Genomic DNA, 20,503 nt, shown 5'->3' with positions numbered 1-20,503 from the left:
TTATAGGCATTGCACCATCTCTTATGAATTCTTGATGCAGTGATACTTCTCACCATCATCATTCATTCCTCGGCCCTCGTGTTGTTGTAACCGGAATGCCGACAAGTGAATTGTGATGTGTGAAATCAATACTCCGAGCAACTCGTTGCTTGGTAGTAAATGGACAATATTCTCATTCTTAGCGTGTTGGTTATTAAATCATCATCCTAAGATTGACCGTGCTACCTAGTCCTTATTTTTGGTGCACCCTTCGATCAATGAGTTAGGATTATTTAATCCCTTGCTTATTTGACCATACCATCTTGCCCTGAAAAGCAAGATTGTTCTTGAGCTTAGTGACATATCGGTGGTTCATGATTTTCTGAATATATTCTCGGAAGTATCACCAGGTTGTCACCTGACCGCTATGTTGAGTTCGTGATGAAGTTGGTTTCTTGCAAACCACCCCCTTCTCCAAGAATCTGTGTTGGATACCCCTGAGCTAGTTGGTTAAGCTAAACAACAACTTGGAGAGTTGGAAGATGAAAGTTTGTCCGACTTAGTTCATCACTAAGGGATACCCTTGTGTGTGTGTGTTGAAGAAGGATGATATCGTCATTGATTGTTCCTCGTGATCAATTGTTGGATCTATTGTCTTGTCAAAACTTTGACTCGAGTATGGCTATCGTCAAGTCAAATCAGAACCAACGATGTTCGTAATGTTGTCTTACTCATGGTTGATTCCTCGAGCATATACCATTACATCTTTTGGTCTGACCAATGCTATCACCGTGTTCACATGATGGTGGAAATCCAGTGATATGGAAATTCCGATGAGTTGCTGTTGAGCCCATCAGCAGCATTTTGTCTCCTCCCATGATTCATGTTGAACATCAACCTAGTGTTGAAAACTTTGTAAGCAATGCCTTCGTGTTCTGTTCATGAAGCTTATGCTTGGATGGAAGAAGTGACTTCCTTGAATTCATGTGCTTTGGGTGTAAGTTGCCGCCATGAATTTGAGAAAGGTTTGTTTTGCTTCCTTTGGAATCATCCCAAATCAGTCATGCATTCGTGCGAGGTATCCTATGGTTTGGTAGATTAATTACATCCACTCCATTCGTATTCCCTAGCACACCAAGCCACTGATTGATTTGTTCAAGGAGAAGAAGTTCCTTCTTAAGAGCATGCCTTATGCAAGGACTTCAATATCCTCGTTGATGGTTCCCAACCAGAACTCGGTAGTGTTTCATTGTAAGACTGCCATGTGGTCATGCTTGTCTGGGACAACATGTTCACATGTGTGTAGCAGAACCGGTTCATGTTTTGGAGTTTGCTATCGTAGTTCATCTCCCGAGAATCTCTCAACGTTATCTCGTCAATTTGTGTTGCAACTCTTCTTTTCAGACATGTGAGTATGAAGTATCCTGTCTCTAACCAGATCTGAATCTCAGGCAGATATGGTGGCTGGAACACTTCCAACATTTGCATTATGTTCCCAGCTTGCACCCCATCATGCCAATTTTCCATGGGATGCCTTCTCAGCAGTTGCTGTCCAGGTTCATCTTCAAAGGTGGACTTACCATGGGCCCCATCCATTTCCGATGATAAGAAAAATAATTCATTGTGTTGTCTTCAACAAGGTAGTCCACATCGTCCATTCTAGTGTGGGTATGACATCCCTTCTTACTCCGCCAAACATTGTTCTGAATTTCCTTAGGCTGGTATAGAGAGTACAATGATCTCCGTATCAAAAGTAATCCTCTTTGCCACTTAAGGGAATAATCTAATGAGTCACCTCCTCGATGGTGCCCTGTTATGGGATCATGACAATTATCTCTTCGCTACTTTGAAACCTTGCACCATCTCACTACTGCGTGGAATTTTTGCCTACCAAATTGAACCCTTGACATCTATCTCTTCCCATCACCCTGATGTGTGTTTTGTGTCTCACTCCAAGAGGTGGTCTATGTCTCATTCTGTGAGTTGTTTGTCAGTTGCTCGATCTTCGAGAAGATCGATTCTTCTAGATTTTCCTTTTCTTCTCGTTGTCATGTTGGATGTAGTTCTCAAAGCAAGACGTCGAGATCAAGGTGATGCACTGAACCAACATCCTCGAGAAAGACATCTAGACCGTGAAGATTATGTTAGTTTGCGTTCCCCTTCATCTTGCCCTACGCTTGAATCTCGGGACGAGATTCATGTTTAGTGGGGGTGAGCTGTCACAGCCCAGTTCTGGCCTTGCCTGTCTTGCATTAGCCTCCATGCATCATGTCTAAATTTTTATGAAACTTTGAAATGGGGGCAGCAAATGAAATTCAACCTGGGTCCAAATAAAATCATTTTCACTAAACCCAAAATGCCCTTCTAAAATGTTCATCATCTTTGCCTTGGTCTAGAACCTCTGACAAAAATGGTTCACATTTTTCTAGGACAGCATTGGGTCACTGAATTAAATCATATGCTATTTGCATTTGGGCATTTAAATGCTATATAATATTTTAAATGTCCAAATATTCATGAACTGAAATGTTTGCTGTTGGAAATAATCCAAACAGTGGCCACAAGCAGTCTCATGATTTTTGAAAATGCTCTGGCATTTTTAAAAAATCCAAAACAATTACAGATAATAGAAAACAGAAAGAATTAGAAAGATAGAGAGAGAAAAGCCAACCTGGCCACTTACCTGTGCGGCCCATGAGCTGGCCCAGCCCACCTGGCCATTGCCAGTCGTCTCCCACCTCTGCCCGTAGGTAGAGGCAGAGACAACGCACGGCGCGCGCGAGTGCCACGCCACCAGGCTGCCTGCCTGCGTCCGAGGACAGCGCGACACCGCGAATCCCCTCCTCGGCGTCGTCCCAATCCCTCTAGCTCGCTCATTCTTCCCCCTGCTATCTCCCTCGCCGTTCCCGATCTCACCGAACGCGCACGCCGCCGTGAGCCGCCGCGCCCACCGCCGTCGCCTTGCGTCCCCGAGCTATCCAGAGCCTCCGCCACCTCTCGCTTCACCCCTGCACCAAAGGAAGGAAGCACGGAGGCCCCGAGCAGCTGCCATCATCATCGTCTTCAAGCTTCGGCTCCGGCGCACTTCTTCGTCGATCCGGCCACTCCGGCGCGTCCCCGAGCCCGCTAACCATCCCTGCAGCTCCGCGGTGAGCCGTTGACCCGATTCCCCCTTGCCCTGTCGTCCCTCGTGTGCTCTAGCCCCGATCCCCAACCATGACCGAAGCATCGCACCGCCGACCATGGCGTAGCTGTGGCCACAGCCGCGCAAGCTCGCAATGGAGTGCGTCACCATGCTCAGGAAGCCCTAGAAGCCTAACGCACACACTCATTCGCCCTCCCGTGCACCGTAGCACCAGCCCTGACTTCGCCTGAACTACGGCCACCGCCGCGAGCTTCGCTCCGGCGAGCTCGGGCCGTCTCAGCCCGTTCCGATCACACAGAAAGATGTGGGGCACTCCCAGCTCCGCGTGGATGGTCTCGGCCATCCATTTGGTCACCGGAGCGGCGATTCCGACGCCCTCCGCCGCGCATGGCACCGCCGGCGATTAGCCGCCGGCCTAACCCCGGTATAATTAGCTCTAATGACGCCATTAGCTAATCCCGTGTCAGTGACGGATGGGCCCCACGCCGAATTAACCCCGGCTTTATTTCTTTTTAGGTTAGTTTAATTTCTGTTTAGATTAGTACTAATCTTGTGGACCCCACGTGTCAGCTTTGACTTTGACCAAGTCAGCGTTGACCGGTCCCACATGTCATCCACCCAACCCAGCTCCGAGTCACTGACCAATGGGTCCCACAGGTCAGGATTGACCTGGACCCCGCCTGTTGACCGCTGACATCACAGTGACGTCATGCTGACGCAATAACTCTTTTCTGGATTTATTCTTTACAATAAATTCCAGAAAATAATGCAAACTTCTAGAAATCACAGAAAATCAACCGTAACTGTAAATGCAAAGATTTATATATGACAAATGATCAGAAAAATCCAATCTATCCATCTGTACCATTTGCATGCATGTTAGAACACTTTAACCCTGATTTTCAAGTGAAACAAGATAATGCACCATTATGACTATATACATGAGCTTACATTTGAATCTTTGATTCGAATGGGTTCAAATCAACCTGTCCTAGTATGCATTAGTCAAAACACATTCATATTGACATGTCATGATCATGCATCATATTGTGCATTGCATTGATTGTGTTTTCTTTTTTTGTTGCCGGTATTTGTCCCCTCTCGATAGACGTGGTTCCGACGATGAGTTCGATGACACCGATGAAGAACTATATTATCTTCAGAAGTGCCAGGCAAGCAAAAAACCCCTTGTTCATTCCGATACAATCCCACTATCTCGCTCCTGCTCTCTTTTACTACATTAGGACAACAACGATTCAACTGTTACATGCTGCGGTAGCTGAACCCCTTTTCCTCTGCATGACCTATCATTGCCACAGTAAATAGATGAAACCCACTACTATGAGTAGGAGTTGTTTGAGCCCTGATGTGCCTACTCATTCATGCTTGTTTGTCATGCCTGCTACTGCTTAGAGTTGAGTAAGGTCTGATTCATCGGGGATGAATTGGAATGGTGATGAACATGTCCTACTGTGTGTGAACTAAGTGTGTGAACACGATTTGGTAAAGGTAGCGGTGAGAGGCCATGTAGGAGTACATGGTGGGTTGTCTCATTGAAACCGTCCTCAGGAACTGAGTTATGTGTTTGTGATCCATGAAACAGCTACTACCACACGTTGGGCCCTGAAATATGACCCCGCTCGACTTACTGACCCCTCTCGTCCTCTGCAGGAGTTGCAAGTAGTTTCTGGTGTTTGTAGTATGCTAGGGGCCACACGCAGCATTGACCATAGGGGTGGGCCGTGTTGCAGTAGGCACGTGGCACGGTGTACCGGGCGCCCGTTTGGTGTCCCGGGAACCCTGCACACATCGTTTGGGGCTGTGAGCGAAACTCCGGCCGGATCTCCTCGTGGATGGAACCCGAATAGGCGATAAGCCTGGACTAGAGACTTGTGTGGTTAGTTAGGTCGTGGTCTACACCCACGTCGGCTTTCGCTTGAAGTCTGCCGAGCACATGTCGTGTGCAGACGCTAAGTGGTGGAAACATGTGTGAAGAAGTACACCCCTGCAGGGTTATAAATGATCTATTCGAATAGCCGTGTCCGCAGTAATGGACTTCTGGGTTGCCTATAACAGTTCATAGACAAGTGAAAGTGGATACTCTAAAACTCGCAAGATAAGCGTGAGTGCTATGGATGGCGTTCTCGTAGGGAGACGGGAGCGGATCCATAGTGGTGTATTGATATGATGAATATGTGGACTCGTGTGCGCCACCTCAAAAGAGTTACTTGCAGTTGTAGTTCAGGATAGCCACCGAGTCAAAGCTGGCTTGCTGCAGTCAAACTCCACCACCCCCTTGTTGATACTGATGCATATGTAGTTAGTGCTGATGTAAGTCTTGCTGGGTACATTTGTACTCACGTTTGCCTATTTTATGTTTTTGCAGAGAGACGTCAGTCTCACTAGTAGTTCCGCGTGGACTTCGACGTTTAGCTTGATACCTCAGTTACGATCTTGTGCCCTCGGCAGGATCTGGTAGATAGTCAGGCTTCTCAGCCTTTTCATTTGTAGATGTCTATACTCAGACATGTTAAGCTTCCGCATGTGCTTTGACTTGTATGCTCTGAATGTTGGGTCATGAGACCAATGTTTGTAATATCTCGCTCCTCGGAGCCTAATGAGTAAATACTTTGAGTCATAGAGTTTTCTTGTGATGCCATGTTGTATTTACGCATATCGAGCATATTGTGTGTATGAGTGAAATGCTTGGTATGTGTGGGATCCGACAATCTAGTTGTTTATCCTTGGCAGCATCTCTTATGAGGAAATGTTGTCTAGTGCTTCCTTGAGCCATAGTAGTCCGCTATAGCCCGGTTCACCGGAGTCCTGCTAGCCCAGCACTACTGCTCAGGACACTTGACTGGCCGACATCTGTTTCACTTCGTTCCTGTGTCTGTCCCTTCGGGGAAATGTCACGCAGTGACATCCAGAGTCCTGCCTAGCCTGCTACAGCCCGGTTCACCGGAGTCCTGTTAGCCCAGTGCTACAGCCCCGATTCATACGTTGCTGACCGACATGCTTGAAGTTGATTCATGTATGCCTGTCTCCTTGGGTTAGTGCCGCTTTGGGTTCACGACTAGCCATGTCGCCCCGGGTTCACTATCATATACGTGAGCCAAAAGGCGCAAACGGTCCCGGGCCATGGTAAGGCGACACCCGTGGGAATACCGTGCGTGAGGCCGCAAAGTGATATGAGGTGTTATCGGCTAGATCGATGTGACTTGGAATCGGGGTCCTGACATGATGTATCGCGAGCTTTGCTATTATAGTTGGATCTTATGTTTCTTCTCCCCCTCTTCTCTCTTGTAATGGATTGAGTTTTCCCTTTGAAGTAATCTTATCGGATTGAGTCTTTAATGATTTGAGAACACTTGATGTATGTCTTGCTGTGCGTATCTGTGGTGACAATGGGATATCACGTGATTCACTTGATGTATGTTTTGTTGATCAACTTGCGGGTTCCGCCCATGAACCTATGCATAGGGGTTGGCACACGTTTTCGTCTTGATTCTCCGGTAGAAACTTTGGGGCACTCTTTGAGGTTCTATGTGTTGGTTGAATAGATAAATCTGAGATTGTGTGATGCATATCGTATAATCATACCCACGGATACTTGAGGTGACATTGGAATATCTAGGTGACATTAGGCTTTTGGTTGATTTGTGTCTTAAGGTGTTATTTTAGTACGAACTCTAGGGCTGTTTGTGACACTTATAGGAATAGCCCATCGGATTGATTGGAAAGAATAACTTTGAGGTGGTTTCGTACCCTACCATAATCTCTTTGTTTGTTCTCCGCTATTAGTGAATTTGGAGTGACTCTTTGTTGCATGTTGAGGGATAGTTATATGATCCAATTCTGTTATTATTGTTGAGAGGACTTGCACTAGTGAAAATATGAACCCTAGGCCTTGTTTCCTATCATTGCAATACTGTTTACGCTCACTTTTACCGTTTGCTACCTTGCTGTTTTTATATTTTCAGTTTACAAAAACCTATATCTACCATCTATATTGCACTTGTATCACCATCTCTTCGCCGAACTAGTGCACTTATACAATTTACCATTGTATTGGTGTGTTGGGGACACAAGAGACTCTTTGTTATTTGGTTGGAGGGTTGCTTGAGAGAGACCATCTTCATCCTACGCCTCCCACGGATTGATAAATCTTAGGTCATCCACTTGAGGGAAATTTGCTACTGTCCTACAAATCTCTCCACTTGGAGGCCCAACAACGTCTACAAGGAGAAGGTTGCGTAGTAGACATCAATTAGCACCATATATCTTTTAGGAGGATATTTTAATTATCTAGCTTGGCCAACAAAATTTGAGCCATAGTGCCACATCACAATCCATCTTGGCTGAAAGAACATCGGCCCAGCTTGTTGATCCATTGACATGTGGGACCTAGCGAACTAGTAAGTTAGTAGGAAACAAACCATTTCTGTCCGATGGGAAAATCCACCGGCGATGACTCCCCCATTCTCCTTCTTCCCTAAACCCAACCACGGTGGTGGGATGAATGTGAGGCGCTGTGCTAGGTCGACCATGATCACCTCAAGGGCCCACAAGCATGAGCGACTCGCTAGTGGCAATGTGTGCATTGTGAATCTAGTGTGACACCGTGGTGCCCTGCGAGTTCTTTGAAATGGATTCCTCGGTAATTTGAGTTCAAAACCATTTCAATTTTAGGAATTTTGCAAACATTTACTAATCCACACTACACACAGAGCTTAATCCTCTTTTTTCATGGAGCGATACCAGCATTTTTGGTTGGTCCGTTGCAAGTGTGTATGCCAACATGGTACCAACCGTAGTAAATTTTAGTCACAACTATGCGATGATGATGATGCATATACCCCTTTGTTTAATTTATGTTTCATTAGTAAGTAAGCCAACTTACTGAGAACTATAGTACATTTAGTTCACAATGTCTAAGAAGAGCAGGTGGATTGTTGGATCTGATACAACATAATACAAGTTTATTGTACGGTCATTGAGATCTGTAATACAATTAGTTCAATGGATAGGTTTATTTTACCATGTATCAAAAAAATACAACAAGAGTTACATTACATGAGCTCTAGAAAAACACTTAAATTGGCACTCCTCGTCGCTTCCTACCTAACAAAGCACTACCTTCACATGTGTCATGAGCATGACTTGTAGCAAAATAAACAAATGATTTATGAGGGGGTAACCTTGATTCCCATGAAGTTAGAATAAAGTCTCCTTCCGGTCTAACACTTGGATCTGCTATAAGTCCCCCCAATGTCACACTAGGTGATTCCTCCTTGATTGAAACATTAATTGTATAATGTGTCATGCTAAGTGGATGCAAAGCAAAGTCTGTTATGTCCACTTGATGACCTTGTGCTAAACGCGTGCTTGGTTGCACACCATCTATGGATAGGTTTCTTTTAAGAAATCTTATTGCCTTGTCCAATGTGCAACGCCAAAACCGAACATTGAGATTTTTTTCTCAACACATCCGCGTATGAATTTGCTGCGATAAGTGAACCTTGCATATTGTTCAACACCTTGACAAATTCATCTGCTACTTGAACTAACCGTGGATGTTCTGCAGGGTCTATGCTCCCGAATGCCAATGCCTTGAAAAGGCACCTCAACTCATCATTTGATAGAACAGGAAGGAAAATTGGTTTCATCGATCCAAACCTGCCTAATATTTTTAGTTTACTTATGATGATTATCTTACTTCCTCTGCCTATTCTTATGAAAAATGAGTGAAACTTTTTCCAATCATCGTCCCCTACATCAGAAGCAAACTCGATAACTACCAACATCATTCCTTCCATGGTCCTTCCATGGTCAAGTATGCTCATGAGGTTGTCTCCATCTAAGTGCAATACAGAAGGGAATCGCGAGTGAACCCTTTCATCGCCGCACACATGGGCAACCAAAGTTTTCTTCCCAGTTGTTGGACCACCTATGACCGGGAGAACTGGGAGTGCATCATCTCCATGAGGGTCGTTGTGCTGCAACAAGAAGCTCAAGAGCTTTTGCTTTTCAGCATGTCGGCTGAACATGAAGTTGTCGGTGTAAAGATAAACGTCGTATGGCCTACGAGACATGCGCTCGCATCCACTCAGAAGCACAACAAATTCTACCATGTCAGCTATAGCAATTACTAAACTTTCAAAGGCACAGTGCGACTCAAGGTGTGTGCCCTTATCAGTTGTTGTTCGTGAGCGCTTGGCTAAATAGAAACTGCTGCTAGATGAATTGTTGCTGCTTACCTTGTCAATGCACGCACCATCTTGGAGGGCTTGGTACCTCGAGTTATCCAGCACACTGTATCCTCGGTACATGGCCTCTGAGAGCATCTTGAGCTGCATCATCATCCCAGAGTTGGTTATGTATCGTGTGTCTGCCTCCTCGACGATGGTGCAAGCTCTCATCAGGAGATGCTGCAAGTTCTCCAGAACCTTTTCCTCTGACTGTGCATGGCTGGAGGATTGGTACTTGTTCATCAGGAAGGAGATGAACCGGCTCACCAGTTCATTTGCAACTACAGACTTGGCAACCTCCATGTTTGAGATTGATGAGGTAATCTGCCTTTTGGTCTCTAGACAAATTTAACTGGGCTGGCTTCTGCCAAGTCTTGCATAGCAAGGATGACTTTAGCTGCAACGAGGTTGGCTGAGACTGTCCAGCCACCCTTCTGCACTTATATGTGCACAGGCAGCAGGGAAAAATTGGTTAGTATTTTTAGTATTCACATTAAGTAGGTCCAAATTAGTTATTTTGTTTCTATTGACTCCTTCTATACTTATATGTGTACTCTACTGTAGCAAAGTACCACCGTGGAAATTGCCTGGGCTAGATGAACGACAGTCGAGAAGCATGGCGCAACAAATTGGCAAGGAAACAATATGCTCCATTTTTTTATATTGGTCAATGAAGATGAGGATCACCACTCAATGCTTCAGTAATCTTTCGGAGGAGATTTGACCATTTTGTTTGTACATTTTTGCTCCTTTAGTCCTTCAGAACGCAACTGTAGAAGTGCATGCTCTAGCCAATGCAACCAAAAGACCGATCTAAGGGAGAGGGCCGGACATTATACTCCAACACCCCCCCTCACGCCTATGCTCCTTTGGAGCTATATGACGTGGGCAGCGGAAGCGGGGGCAGGCCGCAATTATTTATTGCGTTTACTGGGTTTTGAACCCTGAACCTCTTGGTTGTAAGTTTATGCACCTAACCAGTTCATCCATCAGACTGATCTGGTGGTAGAGGCTAGGCAGCACATTATACGTCAACACTCCCCCTCACGTGTGGCTCCCTCAGGCCTAAACGTGGACCGAAAGTGGGCTGCAATTTAATTGCGCCAGCCAGGTCTTGAACTCAAGACCTCTTGGCTCTGATACCATGTAGAAGTGCATGCTCTAACCAATGCAACCAAAGACCGATCTGAGGGAGAGGGCCGGACATTATACTCCAACAGCAACCAGTATATATGTGGCTTATTTTATGGTAGTTTAGTCTTTAACTGAAATCCGTTGCACAATGCATGTGCATTCTTCACATTGGTACAAAAAATGGAAAAAGTAAAAAAAGTATGATGCAACTTCGGAAGATAGAGACTTGATTTGTTTGCTTTTTGAAACTAGGAGTCGTCTGCCTGCATGAAATTGTTGTTGCCCCCCGTAATGATTAGGGTTAGAGCAATTATCAGTTGTAATTATCAAAGCATCGGACATTATAAAATTTCAATAAAACTCATCTCCTGGGTGTGGGGTGCAGATGCTGTGCAATATAGCCTGCCACGGCAGCAATAACTCCCGCCCTGGGACTCAGCAGTGGCACTGGAGAGCTCCTCATTGTCGTCGGGGTTGTCTTGTACAGTCAATCTTATCATGACCGGTCGTCTTTCTTAGCATGCTTATTCCTGGAAATAAGGGTCGCCGCGTGTTAATTCTCTATGTAATCTAGTCTGAAATATGCATGTTAGCTAGATATATAGCTGGTGTTTGTGTGTGTTTCTTCATGTTTTCACCTGTGACGGCACATATGGCAGCCTCCATGGCAAGCAAAAAGACGATGGAGAAGGAAAACTACTGCTGGTCGGTCTTGTTGGAGTCTGGATAAATTGACTAGCCTGTGCCAAGTCTCAAAAAGGTTCTTGGTAAATTAGGGAAGTCTCCAAACTATTGACTACGACGAGTTCAAGGGTGGGTGTCATCCTCCCAGTGTATTGGGTACGTGGCTTAAAAAAAATTCCTGTAGTGACACACGGCTGCTTACATCTCTCCTTATAAACTAGGTGTTGTATTGTATATTTTAACGAGTGAATGACACACGGCTGCTAACATCTATCCTTACAAACTAGGTGTTCGTGTATTGTATATTTTCACGGGTGGGTGACACATGGCTGCTAACATCTATCCTTACAAACAAGGTGTTCTTGTATTGTATATTTTTACGGGTGGGTGACACACGGCTGCTAACATCTATCCTTATAAACTAGGTGTTCTTGTATTGTATATTGGCCTAGTACCCAATGGAATACACAAGCTGCGATCCTAGCAAAAACATATGAGAATGACAAGCCAGCTGCCCAAACGTCAGTAGGTAGGCCCAAATAATTAATATCGTTATTACATACCAGCTTATACATTTTAATTATCTTTACTACAAGAAAAACACATAATGCCGAGTATCAGAAATAGGGCAAAGGCCAAATACACCTCGGCAAAAAGTTTGCCCAGTGTTACACCCAGCAAAGCTGACTCGGCTTCACCCATGTCGGCAAAGCGACGTGAACCGAGTGTTTTTCATTGGGGACTCAGAAAACGGTTTGCAAGTATATATAAATCAGCAGCTCTCGGCAACTTAAAGATGTCTGACGGCCAGCGGACGAAAAGCTAGGTGTCGCCGCTCGGTTTCCATTTCAGCTAGGGGTCAATCAGAAGGTGACACGTATCCAACATATGAGCCGAGTGTCTCATAGCCAGTTCACGACATAGGAGTATGCCAAGGGTCACTGCTCAGCTTCCATTTCTGTCAGGGGTAAACCGAAAGGTGTTGTTGACGTATAAATGTATAGCTTAGTCTTTTTCATAAGATCGGTTTTTTTGTTTGCATTGGCTAGAACATGCACTTGTACATTGTATCAAATGCAAGAGGTCATGCACTTCTACAGGTGCCATGTGTCCATAATATAAACTGAGTGACAGTTCACGGCATAGGGGTAACCCGAGTGTCGCCGCACGGTTCTATTTCAGCCAGGGGTCAACCGGAGGGTGCCACATGTCCTTAAGGTATGCCGAGAGTTTCATCTGTGACACTCGGTATAAACGTAAGCCAACACTTAAAAGTATCCTAACTATTAACTGCGACGTGTTCAAGGCTGGGTGACACATGGCTGCTGACATGTAGCCTTATCAACTACATTTACTTGTGTTGTATATTGGCCTAGTACGCCATGGAAAACACAAGTTGAGCTCCTAGTAAAAGCATGTGTGAAAATGACAGCCAACTATCCAGGCGACATCAAAACATTGACTTGTATTTGTAATATTCATAGTATGCAAGTTGAAACTAATATTACTTCCATATAAACATACATATTTTAGTGACTTCTACTCCCGGGTGTGGGTACACTTCTATCTACACGGTTCATAGCCGATTGTCTTCGCTATGAGATCCCAACTAAAATTACTTGTGTTATGTGGGACAGCTCTTCACTTGCGTACATGTACAGTGACACGAATTCTGATACTTGGCTCTACGTGCTGTCAGTCTGCTGGAGCATAGCAAGGTAATTACACAAAGTCAAACACAGTGGTGTGCCCAGTTTGAGCACCCACGCCCTGCAAATTCTCTGCCACGAGTCAGGCTCCTGTGAGAATCGCAGTACCGCATGACGTCTGAGATAATGGGTGTGTGTAAGCCTGGGAGTAGCCACACCTTTCCGGCATCGAGTATATGTGCACTCTACTCTAGCAAAGTTTGACGGTGGAAATTGTTTGAGCTTTTCCGGAAGAACTTCACTCGAGAAAGCATGGCACCACTCCTTGAGAAGGAAAAGGTATCCACCCTTATATTTTCATCAGCGCTGATGAGGATAACTACAGCATGCGTTACTACTAATCTTTGAGAGGATATTGTTGCCCAAAATCTTACAAACAAACTGCTGGATGGTGCGAGGAGTGTTGGGAACGTAGCATGCAATTTTAAAAAAAAATTCCTACAATGACGCAAGATCCATCTAGGAGATGCATAGCAACGAGAGAGGGAGAGTGTGTTCATGTACCCTCCTAGACCGAAAGCGGAAGCATTACTTTAACGCAGTTGATGTAGTCGAACGTCTTCGTGATCCAACCGATCAAGTACCAAACGTATGGCACCTCCGAGTTCAGCACAGTGTCGAGAGAGAGTTTCGTCCAGCAAAGTGTCCCTCGAACTCTTGATCCAGCAAAGTGTCGAGAGAGAGTTTCGTCGGCACGACGGCGTGGTGACGGTGATGGTGATGTGATCCGCGCAGGGCTTCGCCTAAGCACTACGACAGTATGAACGGAGGAGTAAACTATGGAGGGGGGCACCGCATACGGCTAAGAAATAATTGATGTGCTTTGGGGTGCCCCCTGCCCCCGTATATAAAGGAAGAGAGGGAGGAGGCTGGCCCTGGGGGCGCGCCATGTGGTGGGGGAACCGACTTGGACGGGTCCAAGTCGGTCCCCCCCCCTGTTTCCTTCTTTCGGAGGGGGAAAGGGCACTAGTAGAAAAAGGGTCAAATATGAGACACATTAATGCCGGTTTGTAACAGAACCGGCACTAATGTGTCCATTAGTGCCGGTTCCAACGGCTAGGCAGGAGGAGCTCTTTAGTACCGGTTCGTGGCGAACCTTTAGCACCGGTTCGTGCCACGAACCGGTACTAAAGAAAGTGGTGGCAGGATGTTGTCAGAGTGGGGCCCCTCCAGCACCTTTAGTACCGGTTCGTGGCACGAACCGGCACTAAAGTTCGTCCTATATAAACCCTTCGTCCACCCGCACTCTGTTCTTCCCCCTTTCCCCTCTCCCTCTCCTCTATTATTCCCTTCTTCCTCTCGAGTTCATCATAAATTTTGCCCAAAATTTGTCAAGATTTGCAGGCCCCCATCCATTCAAATGATCACAAAGGTTAGCAACTTTGTCCTTTCATCTCTCATTGCTATATTAGCTCTTGCATTGGTTTATATAGTGATTAATTGTGGGTTTTAGTAATTTGGGAGGAATTATATGTGGTAGTATTTGATTTATATGCAAATTGAGGTCAAAATAACACTTAGTTTGCATATGTAGGTGTGGTTTACTTAGTGCCTTCTATATCTCCGTCGTAATCACCGTCGATCGCCCGCACCATCCCGTCGGCGGCACCACCTTGTGGTGAGCCTCTTGTTCATGAACTTTTATATAAAAAATTGATGTTTGTGTGATTTGGATATATAGTTACTCGTGTAATTATCTTACCCGTACCTTGTTTGTTATACATAGTGCCATGGTTTTGATATCCGTCCCCGTCGGCCCTCGTCCTTGTTATGATTCGGATGTGGTATATTCTCTTTTAAAACTATTTGTTGCATTTCGTGTTTATGACAAATTATTCCCATCAAGTTGACATAGATATTTTTATCTAGGAGGTATGTGAACTGGAAATTCCAACCGACCCTATTGTCGAGAGGTTAAATTTAGTTGAAAGAGAAAACGAGTATTTGAAAGAAAAATTGAAAAGAATTGAGGGGGAGAAGATGGAATTGGAGTTGCATGTTGCTGATGTCGTCGATGATCACAGGATCAAGATGGAGAAAATGCGCTTGAAGATTAGAAAGATTAGAAAATATGCCATTGATAGTGAGGCGTGGTATCATTATGCTGTTGGATCAATTGTTACCTTAGTTGCGATCTTGATCTCATTTGTTGTTGCATTTAAATGCTTTAGCTAGAGAGTTATTTGTTTGTTGCATTTAAGTGTAGTATGAACTATATATATGTATGAACTTTATGTATGAACTTGTATTAATTTGGTCTTTTCGGTGTTGTGTAATGAAGATGAGCCGACAATGGATGTATGATGACCGATGCTCTCCTGAGTTCATTAATGGCGTGCATACTTGTCTGCTTGCGGCTGAGGCAAACAAGCGGGCGGATGGTTTTATGCCTTGTCCATGTGCTGACTGTAAGAATGGTCACAATTACTCTATGCCAAGAACCATTCACGTCCACCTGTTTGAGTCCGGTTTCATGCCCCACTATAATGTTTGGACCAAGCACGGAGAAAGAGGGGTTATGATGGAAGACAATGTAGAAGAAGAGGACGACGATAGCTATCCTGGCCATGGGTTCCCTGAATACGATGATACAACAATGGGGGAAGAAGTTGAGCCGGTAATGCGGGAAGAAGCTGAGCCGGCAATGCGGGAAGAAGCTGAAGAAGAGGCATCAAATGAGCCCGTTGATGATCTAGGTCGGGCCATTGCCGATGCAAAGAGAAACTGCGCAAGTGATTTGGAGAAGAAGAAGTTGCAGCGCATGTTAGAGGATCACAAAAAATTGTTGTACCCGAATTACGTAGGTGACAAGAAAAAGTTGGGCACCACACTGGAATTGTTGCAATGGAAGGCAGAGAATGGTGTATCTGACAAGGGATTTGGTAAGTTGCTGGTAATGATCAAGAATATGCTTCCAAAGGACAACGCATTGCCCGAGAGTACGTACGAAGCAAAGAAGGCCGTCTCCCCTCTAGGGTTAGACGTGCAGAAGATACATGCATGCCCTAATGATTGCATCCTCTACTGCGGTGAGTACGAGGATTTGAATGCTTGCTCGGTATGCGGTGCATTGCGCTATAAGATCAGCCCCGATGACCCTGGTGATGTCGAGGGCGAGCGCCCCAGGAAGAAGATTCCTGCCAAGGTGATGTGGTATGCTCCTATAATACCACAGTTGAAACGTTTGTTCCAAAACAAAGAGCATGCCATGGCGATGCGATGGCACAGAGAAGACCGTAAGAAATACGGAAAGTTGAGAGTACCCGCTGACGGGTCGCAGTGGAGAAAAATCGAAAGAAAGTACGGGAAGGAGTTTGCAGATGACGCAAGGAACGTATGGTTTGGTCTAAGAGCAGATGGCATTAATCCTTTTGGGGAGCAGAGCAGCAACCATAGCACCTGGCCTGTGACTCTATGTTTGTATAACCTTCCTCCTTGGTTGTGCATGAAGTGGAAGTTCATTATGATGCCAGTGCTCATCCAAGGCCCTAAGCAACCCGGCAACGACATTGATGTGTACCTAAGGCCATTAGTTGAAGAACTCTTACAACTGTGGAATGGAACAGCTGTACGTGTGTGGGATGAGCACAAACAGGAAGAATTTGACCTAAAGGCATTGTTGTTCGTGACCATCAATGATTGGCCTGCTCTCAGTAACCTTTCAGGACAGACAGACAAGGGATACCAGGCATGCACGCACTGTTGGACGATACCGACAGTATATATTTGGCTAATTGTAAGAAGAATGTGTACCTGGGACATCGTCAATTTCTTCCAATTAGGCATCCCGTAAGAAAGAAACGCAAGCATTTCAAAGGTGAGGTGGATCACTGGACGAAGCCTCGCCACCGTACTGGTGCTAATGTACATGATATGGTCAAGGATTTGAAGGTGGTTGTCGGTGTCCAAACCGGCGGATCTCGGGTAGGGGATCTCGTCTAGGCGGATGGTAACAGGAGACAAGGGACATGATGTTTTTACCCAGGTTCGGGCCCTCTCGATGGAGGTAAAACCCTACTCCTGCTTGATTAATATTGATATATGGGTAGTACAAGAGTAGATCTACCACGAGATGAGAGAGGCTAAACCCTAGAGGCTAGCCTATGGTATGATTGTTGTTCATCATATGGACTAAAACTCTCTGGTTTATATAGACACCGGAGAGGGCTAGGGTTACACAGAGTCGGTTACAATGGGAGGAGATCTACATATCCGTATCGCCAAGCTTGCCTTCAACGCCAAGGAAAGTCCCATCCGCACACGGGACGAAGTCTTCAATCTTGTATCTTCATAGTCCAAGAGTCCGACCAAAGGTTACAATCCGGTTATCCGGACACCCCCTAATCCAGGACTCCCTCAGTAGCCCCTGAACCAGGCTTCAATTACGACGAGTCCGGCATGCAGATTGTCTTCGGCATTGCAAGGCGGGTTCCTCCTCTGAATACTTCATAGAAGATTTTGAACACAAGGATAGTGTCCGGCTCTGCAAAACAAGTTCCACATACTGGCGTAGAGAGAATAATATTTACACAAATCTAATCTGCTGACGTATTCCGCATCGTGACATCACACCACGACCAAGCCTTTATTCAAATCGTTTTTACTGTCCCACCTCAGCGCGTTTTGCGAGGCGGTTTCCTTGGCACGTCTTGTCGAAGCAGAGATCGTGTCCCCTTTATTTACGGGATTCCCATTAACACGGACGTGGGTAACCCAGTCGTGCCCGTTGGTACGTCTCCTCGATCAAAAGCGAGTCCCAAACTGTCACGGGGAGGGCTCTTGGTATTCAACCTCTTTATAAAGAGACCAAGGCTTGACTCCTTTCTTTCATTCTCAATCGAATCCGCCTCTTGCCTCGAGTTCCAACACCCAAAGCTCCAGATTTAGGCGCTTCGGATCTTAGATGATGTCCAGCTCCGACCTTCAAGGTCGATGGATGCCTTCCTCCGTTACGGAAGAAGACGTGCTAAGGCTAAGAGATGCCAGGTATCTAACCGGCGAAATCTTGCATAGGCTACCTGCTCAAGGGCAGGTTATTCCCACTCCCAAGCCTGGTGAGAGCGTGATGTTCGTATCTCACTTCCTTCGAGGGCTAGGCTTTGCGACGGATCCCTTCGTGAGGGGGCTCATGTTCTATTATGGGATGGAATTTCACGACTTAGCTCTGGAGTCCATCCTCCACATTTCATCATTCATCGTCGTGTGTGAAGCCTTCCTCCGTATTACTCCTCACTTCGGACTATGGCTCAAGACCTTCAAAGTAGAGCCGAAGATGATCAAGGGACAGCACGCAGAATGCGAAGGTGCTGTTATAAGCAAGAATGCTGACGCTCCATGGCCCGAGGGTTCTTTTCAAGAGGAGCCCAGCTTATGGCAACAGGAGTGGTTTTATATCACAGCTCCCAGGGGCACCAAGTGGGTGGCACCGCCGGATTTCTGCTCGGGTCCCCCGCCCCGACTAGCGTCATGGGCCAATAAGGGGCTGCACTGGGGGCCGACAAAGGACGTGCCCCTGTTGCAGGGCCGCATCTGTGATCTCCTGGAAAGAGACATCAGTCTGGTCGTGGTGACGTAGGTCATGTTGATTCGCCGAACCCTGCCCTGCAAACATCGCCCCCTCCACCTGTGGGAGTTTAATCTGGAGGGACGACGAGCTCTCCAACATTTTATGGGCGCGGCGCCCGTGGAGATGTACAAATTGTTCTTCGGATCACAAGCAATGTGTCCGGACTTGACCGAGGACGCAGGTCTGAGCTGCAATCGTCCGGATACTCAAGTAAGTAGCCCTGTGCCTGGACATGCTATCCGTATATTTATCATAACATTGCCCTTAAAAGAGTTGTCCTTAAAACAGGAGTGGATAGCGAAAGCAAAGCTAATCAGGTGTCCGGCCCCCCTCCCTGAGACCACGCTGGATCCCGTGTGAACCAGGGTGCTGGAGGTTGTGCCTTTGGAAGAAAACGAAGGGGGGGACAAGGAAGCTATCGCCTCCCCGAAGGAGGCCTTCAGGAAAGGAGGAATCGAAAATTCCTCTACCCAGGGGAAGAAGAGGACCGCCTCTGAAGACCCGGAGACCATGGTCTCAATGCGGGGGAAGAAATCTTCGTCAGAGGGTCCTGTGCCGGGGGTTACCTCGGCCGTACTATGCCCCCAAGGGGATCAGCCCTCCACCGAGCCGTAAGTAGAGAGGGGAGGTTTAAGATGAGAGGGATCCTTATTTTATCTCTGAGCAAAATAACCGACATTTTACCTTGTAGTTCGGATCTCAGCCCTTCTCAGCAGAGCTCATCTTCGGGGGATCTTCTTTCGGAGATGATGGAGAGCAGAACGCCTCCCCCTGCCGTTCCACCTTACCAGGCGGGTGACCCTGAGGTGTCATCGCGGAGGGTCTCTCCTAATCCGGCAGGGCCGGAAAGCAGTCATATGGCCCCCCAAAGCTCTCCGTGTCCGGCCTTTGAGAAAAGCCATCGAACGAGTCCGGCACCGCCTGGTGCGTGGTCGGCGGACCTGAAGAATCTGCTAGGGCGAGCGTCTATCTCAGGGGAGCACCATGCGTTGATGGGTACGGTAATTGAAAGGATTTCGTCCGCAGAAAGCGGGTTGCACTAGGCCGTCAGGAGTTTACTGATGGATTTTGAGGTACGCGAGATGATGTACCTTTTGACAGTTCCGCATATTTAGGATGCGCCCTGTGTAGATAGTAGCCCCTGAGACTCTGTGCGTTGTCAAAAGTGACGGCGCGCAGATGATCATAATCCCAGGTATAATGTGCTGCCTTCCTATGTAGGTGGCGAAGTGTCCGGTGGCTAGCCGGACTGATGAATTTGCCGAGCTAAAGCGGCAACATGACGTGGCAGATGCCGACATCGCGCTTGTCAACAAGCGGCTTGACGAGGCACAAGGTATGTAATTTCTCCAGAGACACCTGGTAAGAGGAGCTTGATTCCCGTATCTTACAACATGTGTGCTTGATGCAGATGGTGCCGCTGCCATGGAGAACCTTCGGGCGGAACTTGCCCGGGCCAAGGAGCAGGCCAGGAAATGCGATGCGGCTGCCTTAAAGGCGGTTAAAGAGCTGAAAGCCGAACAGGCTGCTCACTGCCAAAGCAAGAAGGAAATGGCCGAGATGGCTGTAAAGATGAAGAGCGCTGCCGACCGCTACAAGCTTCTTGAAAAAGAAGATCGGGCGGAACAGACGGACCTGGAGAAGGCCACTACAGAGTCTAAGGATGCTCGCTCTACGATGAGAGCTATGAAGGAGGAGCTACGTCAGGCCGAAGATATCGCGGCTGGAAAGCCCTTTATGCTGCGGATGAAGTTCGGGGATCCTAAATATGCTCCGTTGGACCGGATGTGGAGTACGGCGGACACTTATTTGGATTTGGCGGCGAGTGCCGCAGACGCGGCTGAACACTTCCGAGATCAAGAGGATCGCGAAGTGGAAAAGCTCTTTTGGTCGCAGTTCCACAATCCAGAGCGTCCACTTCCATTAACCGATCATTTGGCTAAATGGACCGAGCTGAATAGGTTATCCGGACTCGCCATGAAGTATGTCGCGGGTCATCTGTGGCCGGAAAGGCCAGAGCCGAATAGTTATTGTA

At 46.6% G+C, this 20,503-nt stretch overlaps 1 pseudogene; it reads right to left on the bottom strand.

Annotated features, from left to right (window-relative positions):
- Positions 1-8,219: 8,219 nt before the first annotated feature.
- On the bottom strand, positions 8,220-9,678 carry LOC119358607 (annotated as a pseudogene).
- Between the last annotated feature and the right edge of the window lie 10,825 nt (positions 9,679-20,503).

The sequence above is a fragment of the Triticum dicoccoides genome, chromosome 2A (genome assembly GCF_002162155.2).
Source record: "Triticum dicoccoides isolate Atlit2015 ecotype Zavitan chromosome 2A, WEW_v2.0, whole genome shotgun sequence".
Taxonomy (NCBI): domain Eukaryota; kingdom Viridiplantae; phylum Streptophyta; class Magnoliopsida; order Poales; family Poaceae; genus Triticum; species Triticum dicoccoides.
Note: the sequence above shows the minus strand (reverse complement) of the source record. Positions and strands in the feature narration are given on the sequence as shown.